Below are 11,106 nucleotides of genomic sequence, written 5' to 3' on the forward strand. Positions count from 1 at the left end.
CTATCACAACTAAATCCCTGTTTAGAGAGAAAAAGGGAGGATTTCACCACCACCCTTCTACTCCAAACATACAGCCAAGGCTGGCAAATCACACAAAGGAACTTCTCAGTTTTCCTTGCATCTTTCATATCTCTTTCCTTATGATTAGGGGTACTGGAAGACTTTTCCCTGAAGCTTCTTATGTATTGCTATACGTGTTCATGTTCAGTTGCTCAGAAGTGCCCGACCCTTTCGACCCCCTAGACTGTTATCCTGCCAGGCTCCTCTGTCCACGGAATTACCCAGGCAAGAATATTGGAGTGGGTTGCCGTTTCTTACTCCAGGGGATCCTCCTGACCCAGGGATCAAATCCAAGTCTCCTGCATTGGCAGGAGGATTCTTCACCACCGTGCCAGTATTGGGTTGGCCCAAAAGTTCATTCAGGTTTTTCCAAAACGTCTTAGGGAAAAATCGAAACAAACCTTTTGGCCAACTCTATAGAACTTGAATTCCTTCCAGATATTGCTATTATTTGCTTCTCCCGGCTGCTGTCCCCAACCACACACCTAATGGAGGAAGGGGCTTATGGTAAGCCAAATAATGGGCCCCTAAAGATGTTTGCATCTCAGTTTATCCCTGGAGTCTGGGATGATGTTAGGTCCGTGGCAAAGCAGAATCAGGTTTGCAGATGAAACTAAGGTTGACAGTCAGCTGACCTTAAAATAAGGAGATCACCTTGGATTATCCTGGTGGGCCCAGTGTAATCTACAGGTCCTTAACAGTGGAAGAGAAAAGCAGAAGGGACAGAGAGGGAGATATAGCCACAAAATAAAAAATGGTCAGAGCCATGCAACATTTCTGACTTTGAAGATGGGGGAAGGGTACCATGAGACAAGGAATGTAGGTGGCCTCTAGAAACTGGATGAACCAAGGACAGATTCTCCCCTAGGGCTCCAGAAAGGAAGGAAGGCCTACGGACACTTTAACTGTGACCCACGAACACTGGTTTTTGGATTTTGACCCTCAAAACTGCGAAGTAAGGTAATAAATTTGTGTGGTTTAAAGACACTAAAGTTCTAGTTATTTGTTACAGCAGCAACAGGAAACTAATACAGAGCTAAACACTTTACTTCTAGTCTTTCCCCTCTAATTCCACCTTGTAGCTTCATGCCTAATGGTCCACTTCAAATTCTTATGAGTGTGCTAAGTTCCTTCCGTCGTGTCTAACTCTTGTGACCCCATGGAGTGTAGCCCGCCAGGCTTCTCTGTCCATGGGATTTTCCAGGCAAGAATACTGGAGTGGGTTGCCATTTCCTTCTCCATCAAATTCTTATAATTTTATTTTAAGATGTCATGTTATAATAATAATGCCAAAGGAATAATTTCTTTAAAAATAATATCCTTGTTTAGTGGAAAGGCGCACCCAAGTATTTAGAGGTGAAATTACATGGTGGCTGGGGTTTGCTTTAAAATATTCTCATGCAAAGACCAAGCTGTGAGGAAACAGATGAAGCTAGATTATTGTTGATGATGGTTGAAGCTGGATAACACATTGGCACTCATTACATTGGTTTCTCTATTTGTTGTATGTATTTTCATATTCCCATAATAAAAACTTGAAAATATGTAGATGGAACAAAATTTAAAATCCACCTTCATAGGTAGCTATTTTATTGTAAGTAAGCTGGTGGGGTTTTCAATGGTTTTTCACTTACAGTTTAGTTCATGCATGCGTGCTCAGTTGCTTCAGTCCTGTCTAACTCTTTGCAACCCTGTGGACTGTAGCCTGCCAGGCTCCTCTGTCCATGGGATCCTCCAGGCAAGAATACTGGAGTGAATTGCCATGCTCTCCTCCAGGGGATCTTCCTGACCCAGGAACCGAACCGGCGTCTCCTGCGTCTCCTGCATTGCAGACGGATTCCTTGTGGCTGAGCCACGAAGGAAGCCCTATTTTATGAGATTCCTTTATTAAACTTCACCTGCACTAGAGAGGCATGGAGAAGGCGATGGCACTCACTCCAGTGCTCTCGCCTGGAAAACCTCATGGACGGAGGGGCCTGGTTGGCCGCAGTCCATGGGGTTGCTAGGAATCGGACACGACTGAGCAACTTCACTTTCACTTTTTACTTTCATGCATTGGAGAAGGAAACAGCACCCCACTCCAGTATTCTTGCCTGGAGAATCCCAGGGATGGGGGAGCCTGGTGGGCTGCTGTCTATGGGGTCGCACAGAGTCAGACACAACTAAAGCGATTTAGCTGCAGCAGCAGCAGCAGCAGCAGCAGCAGCAGAAAGGCAGGGCATGGCTCTGGGCTCTTGATTTTGACCTTATTTCTGAGCAAGAAGAGAAGATATTAAACCTAAGGCACACAACAGATACAATGTTACTGTCTTTCTCCTCTGGGCCAAAAGGTGTGGAGGGCTCTGATAGTCAGAGGAGTGAGGGCAGGGCCAAGGGAGTCAGGGGGAGCAGGTAGACAGGCCATCCTCAGGGCCTGGCACTACTCAAGCCATCCCTGGCATCTTTCTTCCTCCCTTCTTCAGGATTTGTTTTGGCCCTGAAGACTACACACAATTTAATCAGTTTCAAACTCATCAGTCAATTCTAATGCAATCTGTTCTAAACTCCAGATTCTTTTTCACATTTAGTATTTATAAAGTAGGGGTGCATTTCATAATCGATGGTATATATATGTGTGTGTGTGTGTGTGTATGTATGTATATATATTTGTTCCTGTTCTTGAAATAGGCATCTGGGAACATAGTAAAGCCCAAGACTGAGGACATAAGGGTTTCCTTCCTACAGAACTTACAGTCGTCTCAATTTGTTGACTGTTCTTTGACATTTGCGTAAGGCTCTGTGGTAGCCTTGTATTGATGTGGTAGCAAATTATCACAAACTTCATGGTGTAAAACACAAATACGTAATGATTCTGGAGGTCAGAAATCTGATATATGGTTCCTCCTAGGCTAGATAAAAATCAAAGCCTCAGCAGGCTGTATTCTTTTTTGGAGGTGTTAGGGAAGAGTCCATTTCCTGCTCACTTGGCTCATTGGCAGAATTCAGTTCCCTGCAGTTGTAGACCCCAGGCCCCTGTTTGCTTGCTGGTCATAAGCTGAGGGTTGCTGTTGACTCCTATAGGCCAGCACCTTCCTCCTCTTGGGGGCTCCTTCTTCTGTCTTCGTCTCTGAGAACAAACTGACAAAGGACTTGGCGTTTTCCATGATTCTGTGGTTGGTAGCTTCCTACAGCTGCAGAATCAATCCTGCAGGGTGATCACTCAGCGACTGGCCCTACAGATGGTGTGGTCAGAGTTACAGCCCCAGCTGTAGGTAGGGTTTAATCACATCAAGTCATCACCCTTCTCTTGAGAGGAATCTGACATCCTGGCTTCATTAAGGACATTTGGAAAAGAGAAAAAAAGATGCACTGTGTGTGAGACAAAGAATCTAAAGACAGCCCAGAACCAGACAGACGTCAGACTTGTCAGCAGCCTCTACTGACAGGAGGATCATGGAATGATGATTTTGGAAGTGTTGTGGAAAAAGAGCTTTGAACTAGAATTTTATGTCCAGCTATATTGCTTTTTTTAAAAATATATTTATTTATTTGGCTGCGTTGGGTCTTAGTTATGGCACGCAGGATTCTCCTTGCAGTGCCTAGGCTTCTCTCTAAATTGTGGTGGGTGGGCTTAGCTGCCCTTCATCATGTGGGATCCTAGTTTCCCACCCAGGGATCAAACCCATGTCCCCTGCATTGGAAGGCAGATTCTTAACCACTGGACCACCAGGGAAGTCCCCTATATTACTATTTAAATGAAGTAAAGATATCCCCAGACTCACAAAGTCTACAGAGTTTTACTAGATTTAAAACAAAGCAAAACAAAAAACCCTTTTGACAGCAATCTTGGAGGAGAAATTTTAGCAAATAACTAAATATAGAGAGGAACTTTGGAATAAGTGGCAGAAGAGTGAGTGTATGATTTGGTGAAGTTAACTGTTGTAAATGTAAAATATACTATTGTGTAAAAAGGCAAGAGCTTCCACTTTGCTTTTAAATGAATATCCTCTTAAACATGAATGAGAAACCAGAAATCACCTGACAGTTGGAGACAGCCTTTAACATAAATACTGGAAATCAAATAAACAGATAAAAAAATAAAAGCTGGAAATAAAGACAATGCAGAGAGCAGAATAAGTTTTAGAAAGAGGGGAGAGTGAGAACTAAGGGAAGAGAACTATTAAAGAAACAATTCAAGAACGTAAAAGCTACTTATGGGGACTATTTAAAATCCCAAGTTAAGAAAATAAAGGAAGGAACGTTTGCTTCCACTCAAGGTTAAGAGTAACAGAGACTAGATTCTATACTCCTGTCTCAAGCCAACAAACCAAACAAGACACAGTGTATGAAACAACAGGTTTAAAGACTACAACCAGACCTCAGACAACGAGGAACATTAACCCGTGAGACAAGAAGCAAATCAGGTGAGCCCTGTGACTGTCCAGCTTCCTGCCTGGAGAGAGTTTCCAGGCTGCAGTGCAGGGAGAGGGAACCCTGGCAGCATCTAGCAGTCTCCCTGAGTCCGGGAGCTGAGACTCACAGGGAAATCAAGGTGCCTGGAGTGCTTAGGACAGAGAGAATCCCAGAGATCTGCAGAGGGTCACCCTTGGGTATTCAGCAGAGAAATGACCAGCACAGGATTCAGAGAAAACTATCTAAGGCTGGGGGACAAACCTATCTGAAAGGATTGGAGAACAGCAGCTGGCACTGGCACCCAGCAAGGAACAGTACTGATTCCCACCAGCCAGACTGGAAAAATTCTTAATTACAGAGCATTGAGCAGAATACTCAGGAAGGCCTTGCCTCAATAAGGGGAAAAATTAGCCCTAAACTAGGCACCTTTCCTTTTGCCTTCAATCTTTTCCAACATCAGGGTCTTTTTCCAGTTGGCTTTTCACATCAGGAGGCCAAAGTATTGGAGCTTCAGCATCAGTCCTTCCAATGAATATTAAGGGTTGATTTCCTTTAGGATTGACTGGTTCAACCTCCTTGCAGTCCAGGGGACTCTAAAGAGGGTGGCAGAGGGTAAAATAATAGATGGCATCACCGACTCAATGAACATGAGTTTGAGCAAACTCCAGGAGATAGTGAAGGACAGGGAAGCCTGGCGTGCTGCAGCCCATGGGGTCACAGAGAGTCGAAACCACTGAGTGACCAAACAACAACAAAACTCAGCACGACTCTGGACCTACAAGATTATAAAACTAAGACTTGAAAAGCTCAGACTTTTTCTAAGAAATACAACTGCATCCCAGACAAATGTTACCAATATTCACAGAACAACAATGACAACAACAAAATATGTAGCACCCAACAAAGTAAAATCCACAATGTCTGGTATCAAAACAAAAGTCACCAGATGATGAAAGAATCAGGAAACTACAAGTCACAATAAGGAGAATAATATATCAGTTGAAACCAACCCAGAACTGACAGCTGTTATATTAAGCAGATGAAGATACTAAGACAATTATAACTGTATTCTGTATGTTCAAAAAATTAAATAGAAATATGAGATATATTTTTAAAAGACCTAAATCAAACTTTTAGATTAAAAACTACAATGTATGAAATGAAAAATGCACTGGATAGTATTAATGGTGGATTAGATTTGACAGAATAAGAAAAAGAAGACCCTCAGTGAACAGTGGGACAATTTCAAGCAACCTAACATATGTAAGTGGAGTCTTCACAGCAGAGAGGAGAACGGTTGGGTCAAAAAGATACTTGACTTAATCATGTCTGAAATTTTTCCTAATGTTTTGCAAACTAGAAATCCAAAGAGCCAAGGAACTCTATGAATCTCAAGCATAAAAAAAAAATGAAGAAAATGATACCAAGTCACAAAATATTAGGAAAAAAAATAGGGATGAGAAAATCTTAAAGGTAGCTGGGGCAGGAGGTGGGCAAAAGTTATGTACAGAGAGACAGAGTAAGAACCACAGAATTCTTACTGAAAACAACATAAGCAAGAAGACATGGAGCAGTATCTTTAAAATACTGAAAGAAAAAACTGTTGACCTTAACTTCTACATCCAATGAAAAAGTATCTTTCAAAAAATGAAGGTAAAATATAAATGATTTTAGACATACAAAAGCTGAAAGATTTCATCATCAGACTTGCACTATAAAAAAATGTTAAAGGACATCCTTCAGACAGAAGAAAAGTGATGTCAGAGGTAAATCTGGACCTACACAAAGGAATTAAGTGCACCAGAAATGGTAACTACATGGGCAATTATATAAGATATTTCTTATTATTTAAATTTCTTTAAAAAACAGTTGATAGCTTAACAAAAGTAATAACACCGTGTTGTGGGGTTTATAACAAATATAAACAAGTTTTAAACAAGTATAAATTGAATGACAAATGCTAGGAAGGGAGAAGCATAGGTATCATATGTGAAAGGATCTAGTATCACTACAAGACAGATTGTAATAAGTTAAAGATATATGATGTAAACCCTAAAGCAACCACTCAGATATTAGAGGAGACAAGATTCATGAACTTGAAAATACAATAGAAACTATCCAAAATAAAACATATAAGAGAAAAAAGCCTAAAATGAATGAAGAAAGCGTCAATGAAATGTGAGATAATGTTGAGGGGTCAAATACACACACAAGTCGAGTCCCTGAAGATGAGGGGATAGAGGGATTGGCAGAAAAAAAACTCTGTAAAAATGATGGCCAAAACTTTCTAAATTCGATAAAATTATAGGCCTGCAGAACTAAGAAATTCAATAAAATCCAAGCACACACAAAAAAGAAGTTACACCAAGGCACATCATAATTAAATTTCTCAAAAGCAATGATAAAGAGGGAATTTTAAAAATAGCTAAAGGGAGAAAAAAGACACATTACACAGAGACAAAGAATGACAGCAGATTTCCCACTGGAAAAAAAAAATCAAGATAGAAGACAATGTAGCAACATCTCTAAAATACTGAGGAGAAAAATCCATCAACCTAAAATTCTTTACTCAACAAAAGTACCTTTCAATAAAAGAAGGCAAAACGAATCCTTTTCCAGACAAACGAAAGCTGGAAGAATCTATCACCAGTAATCTGTACTAAAGAAATACTTAAGGAAGTCCTTCAGGCAGAAGGACAGTGATAACCAGATGGAAAACTGGATTTATTCAAAGGAATGAAGAACATCAACAGTAATTGTATGGGTAGATACTGAAAAATGTTTTCATCCTTTAAATCGCATTATAAGATAATTGACTGCTTAAGCAAAAATAATAACCATATAATGTGAAGTTTAGAAATAAAATATATGACAACAAAGGCACAAAAGCTGGAGGGATGATATGGAAGTATACTTTGTTTCAAGGTCATATAATATATACGAATTAGTATAATATCACTTGATACATTAAAGATGTCTACTCTAAACCCTAAAGCAAGCTCTAAAACACATGACAAAGAGTTATAGTTAGTAAGGCAACAAACAAGATAAGATAGAATCATAAAAAAAAAAATCCTCATTCAATCTCAAAGAAGGCAGAAAAAGAACAAAGAACGAACGGGACAAATAGAAAACAAATATCAAGATGAGAGACTTAAACATAACCAATAATTTACATGAAATGTAAATGTTCAGATTCTTTGGATAAAAAAGCAAAACCCAGCCCTATGCTGCTTCTAAGAAAAGGAATTATATTAGAAATCAGAGAAAGATCTCAGGAAAACCCAAATATCTAAAAGCTAAATAGCACACTCCTAAATGACCCATGAATCAAAAAGAAGTCAAACAGAAAATTAGAAAATATTTTGAAGAGAATGAAAATGAAAGTATAGCATATCATAATTTGTGGGATACTGCAATAGGAGTAATTAGAAGCACTAAATACTGGTATTCGAAAAGAAGAAATGTCTCAATTCCGTTATGTCCGCTTCCAACTTATGCAACTACAAAAAGTACGTTAGAGGCCCTAATTTGTTCATCTTATAACTGAAGTTTGTACTCTTTCCCCAATAGCTCTTCTTTCCCCCAACTCCCCAAATCCTGGCAACTAGCACTCTATTCTGTCTCTCTGAGTTTGACTTTTTAGATTCCACATATAAGTGATACTATACAGTATTTCTTTTTCTATCTGATTCATTTTACTTAGCACAATGCATTCAAGTTTCATCCAAATTGTCAAAATGGCAGGATTTTCTTCTTTTTCACAGCTGAAAAATATTCTATTGTAACTTTTCTGGGTCATATAAGACTCTATTTTTCCATCTCTGTGTTTAATATGGAAACAAAAATAAAATTAGATGAAAAATGTATCAGTTCATCCATTGGTGGACACTTCGGTTGTTTCCATATCTTGGCTATTGTGAAGAAAACTGCAATGCACATGGGAGAGCAGCTATCTCTATAAGATCTTTATTTCAGTTCCTTTGGAAATATACCCAAAAGTGGAACTGCTGGATCATATATTGGTTCTATTATTTTTTTGTGGAAACTTCATACTGTTTTCCAGAGAAGGCAATGGCACCCCACTCCAGTACTCTTGCCTGGAAAATCCCATGGACGGAGGAGCCTGGTAGGCTACAGTCCAGGGGGTCGCTAAGAGTCGGACACGACTGAGCGACTTCACTTTCACTTTTCCCTTTCATGCACTGGAGAAGGAAATGGCAACCAACTCCAGTATTCTTGCCTGGAGAATCCTAGGGACGGCGGAGCCTGGTGGGCTGCCGTCTATGGGGTCGCACAGTCAGACACGACTGAAGCAACTTAGAAGCAGCATACTGTTTTCCATGTGGCTGCACCAATTTGCATTTTTACTAACAGTGCACCAGGGTTCCCTTTTCTCGGCACCTACTTCTACATTTGCTCTTGTCTTTTTGACAATAGCCATTCTAGGTGTGAGGTGATATCTGATTGTGGTTTTGAGTTGCATTTTCCTGATATTTGTCATGCTGAGCACCTTTTCATGTACCTATTGGAAAGCTGAGGAATCTTAAAGGAAAGAGCTGAAAACAAAAAATCCCAAGAGATACAAGTGGAAGAAAATGGAATGTAAAATTAGAGTTTAGTCTGTAGGTCAAATTATAGGATTCTAAAAGCAAGTGTCATTGATGCAATTAAAGTATACATAAAAGATCACCATAGGGACTTCCCTGGTGGTCCAGTGGCTAAGATTCCACACTCCCAATGCAGGTGGGGGTGCGGTGCCCAAGTGAGATCCCTGATTAGGAAGCTAGATCCCACATACTGCAGCTTGCATGCCACAATTAAAACTTCCAATTGCCACGACTAAGCCCAGGTGCACCCAAATAAATAATTAAAAAAAAAAACCCCACAGCTTTTGAAGATTAATGAATTATGCAGGTATGTACACTAAACATATGAGAGTTGGAAGCTGGGTTGGGGTCAAATGCGAGTGGCGCTCAGAGATGGGACTAGACAGGAAAAGCAAAACGGAGCTTATGTAGACTGATGAAGACAATATGGGTTTATAAGGAGTGTCTCTGCCCTTCTGAAGACAGGGAGAGAAAGGTTAGGCCTCTAAGAAATGCAGTGCTTAGAAAATAAGAAAATAATTCAAAAGGTCAGCCATGTGGAAACAACTTGAAAAGGGAACTTCTTTATTTTCTCTTCCCTCCCTGCTTTACTGTCTCGCCCGGCACGAAGGGAACAAATCAAAGGGGAAATAAGATTCATTGCAATTGGATTATTTTTAAATGGTAATTTAATAATATTTCCTCTCAAGGGAGTAAAAGTATAGTGCAGGCTGAAGCTGGCACTTATCTAAATTTCATTTCACTCATAGCAAAGTAGCAAGAGACAGCATGATTTATATACTTCTATCAGAAAATTGTGAGAAAGCCTTTTAGCAGTAGCATCCTACCAAGAAACAAAGCGAGAATGCCACAAAAGCACCTTCAGTATTTCCTTCATTTGTAGGATGAGGTCATTCACCGTCTAGCTCCTACTGACCAATTTCAGGCTCAATTTCTATCCCACCCATGGTGAAAGCAAAAGTGAAAGTCGTTCAGTAGTATCCAACTCTTTGCAACTCCATGGACTACACATTCCATGGAATTCTCCAGGCAAGAATCTTGGAGTGGGTAGCCATTCCATTCTCCAGGAGATCTTCCCAACCCAGGGATCGAACCCAGGTCTCATGCATTGCAGGCAGATTCTTTACCAGCTGAGCCACGAGGGAAGCTCAAGAATACTGGGGTGGGTAGCCTATCCCTTTTCCAGTGGATCTTCCCGATCCAGGAATCGAACCGGGGTCTCCTGCATTGCAGACGGATTCTTTACCAACTGAGCTATCATGGTTACTTAACTTCACCCATCAGACTGACTCATTTTTCCACCAATAGACCTTGAGATTTCCTGACCATCTGCCTGCGAAACATCCCTTGAGTGGGAAGTCCACCCAGCAGCGTCCTGCTCGATCCGTACCCATCTGCTGTGATCCTGTCATCTGTCTCTTATCCTAAGTTAACGTCTCATTTATGAACTGCTGGAGCATTTACTTTATACACCGTCCTTTGACAGACAGTTATTTCCTTTTAACATCTTGAAGATATCATTCCATTGTCTTCTCGATTCCATTGTTTCTGTTTAGAAGTCAACTATAAATGTACAGCTTAATATCTTTCATTAATTTTTGAAAATTCTCAATTATTAACTCTCCAAATACTGCTCTGTCCCCCACATCCTCTTCCTTCCTTATGAGACTCCTCTCTGTAACTTTTTGTCTTTTATCTTCACGTCTCAATACGTTATTCTGGATACTGTCTTTCAATCCATTAAAAACTCAATTAATTCTCTCTTTAGCTCTCTATGCCACTGTTAAGCCCATTCACTGACTTAACTAATGTGATTGTTGAATCTATAGTTCTAGAATTTCTCTTTTTTTTTGAAGATGCTCAGTAAATGTTTATCAAATGAGTTGAAAGGAGATTGCCAAACTCCACACGATGCCACAGATGTAAAAATGCGCAGAAAAACACCCACAAACGAACCTTCACAGTGTCTTTTCCACATACTTCTTTCACTTATATACTTAATATTTTGTAATATTTACATTTGTTTTCAACAGCTTTTGTACTT

This window comes from Giraffa tippelskirchi, chromosome 14, assembly GCF_054371585.1.
Source record: "Giraffa tippelskirchi isolate mGirTip1 chromosome 14, T2T-mGirTip1v1.2.pri, whole genome shotgun sequence".
NCBI classification, from domain to species: Eukaryota; Metazoa; Chordata; class Mammalia; order Artiodactyla; family Giraffidae; genus Giraffa; species Giraffa tippelskirchi.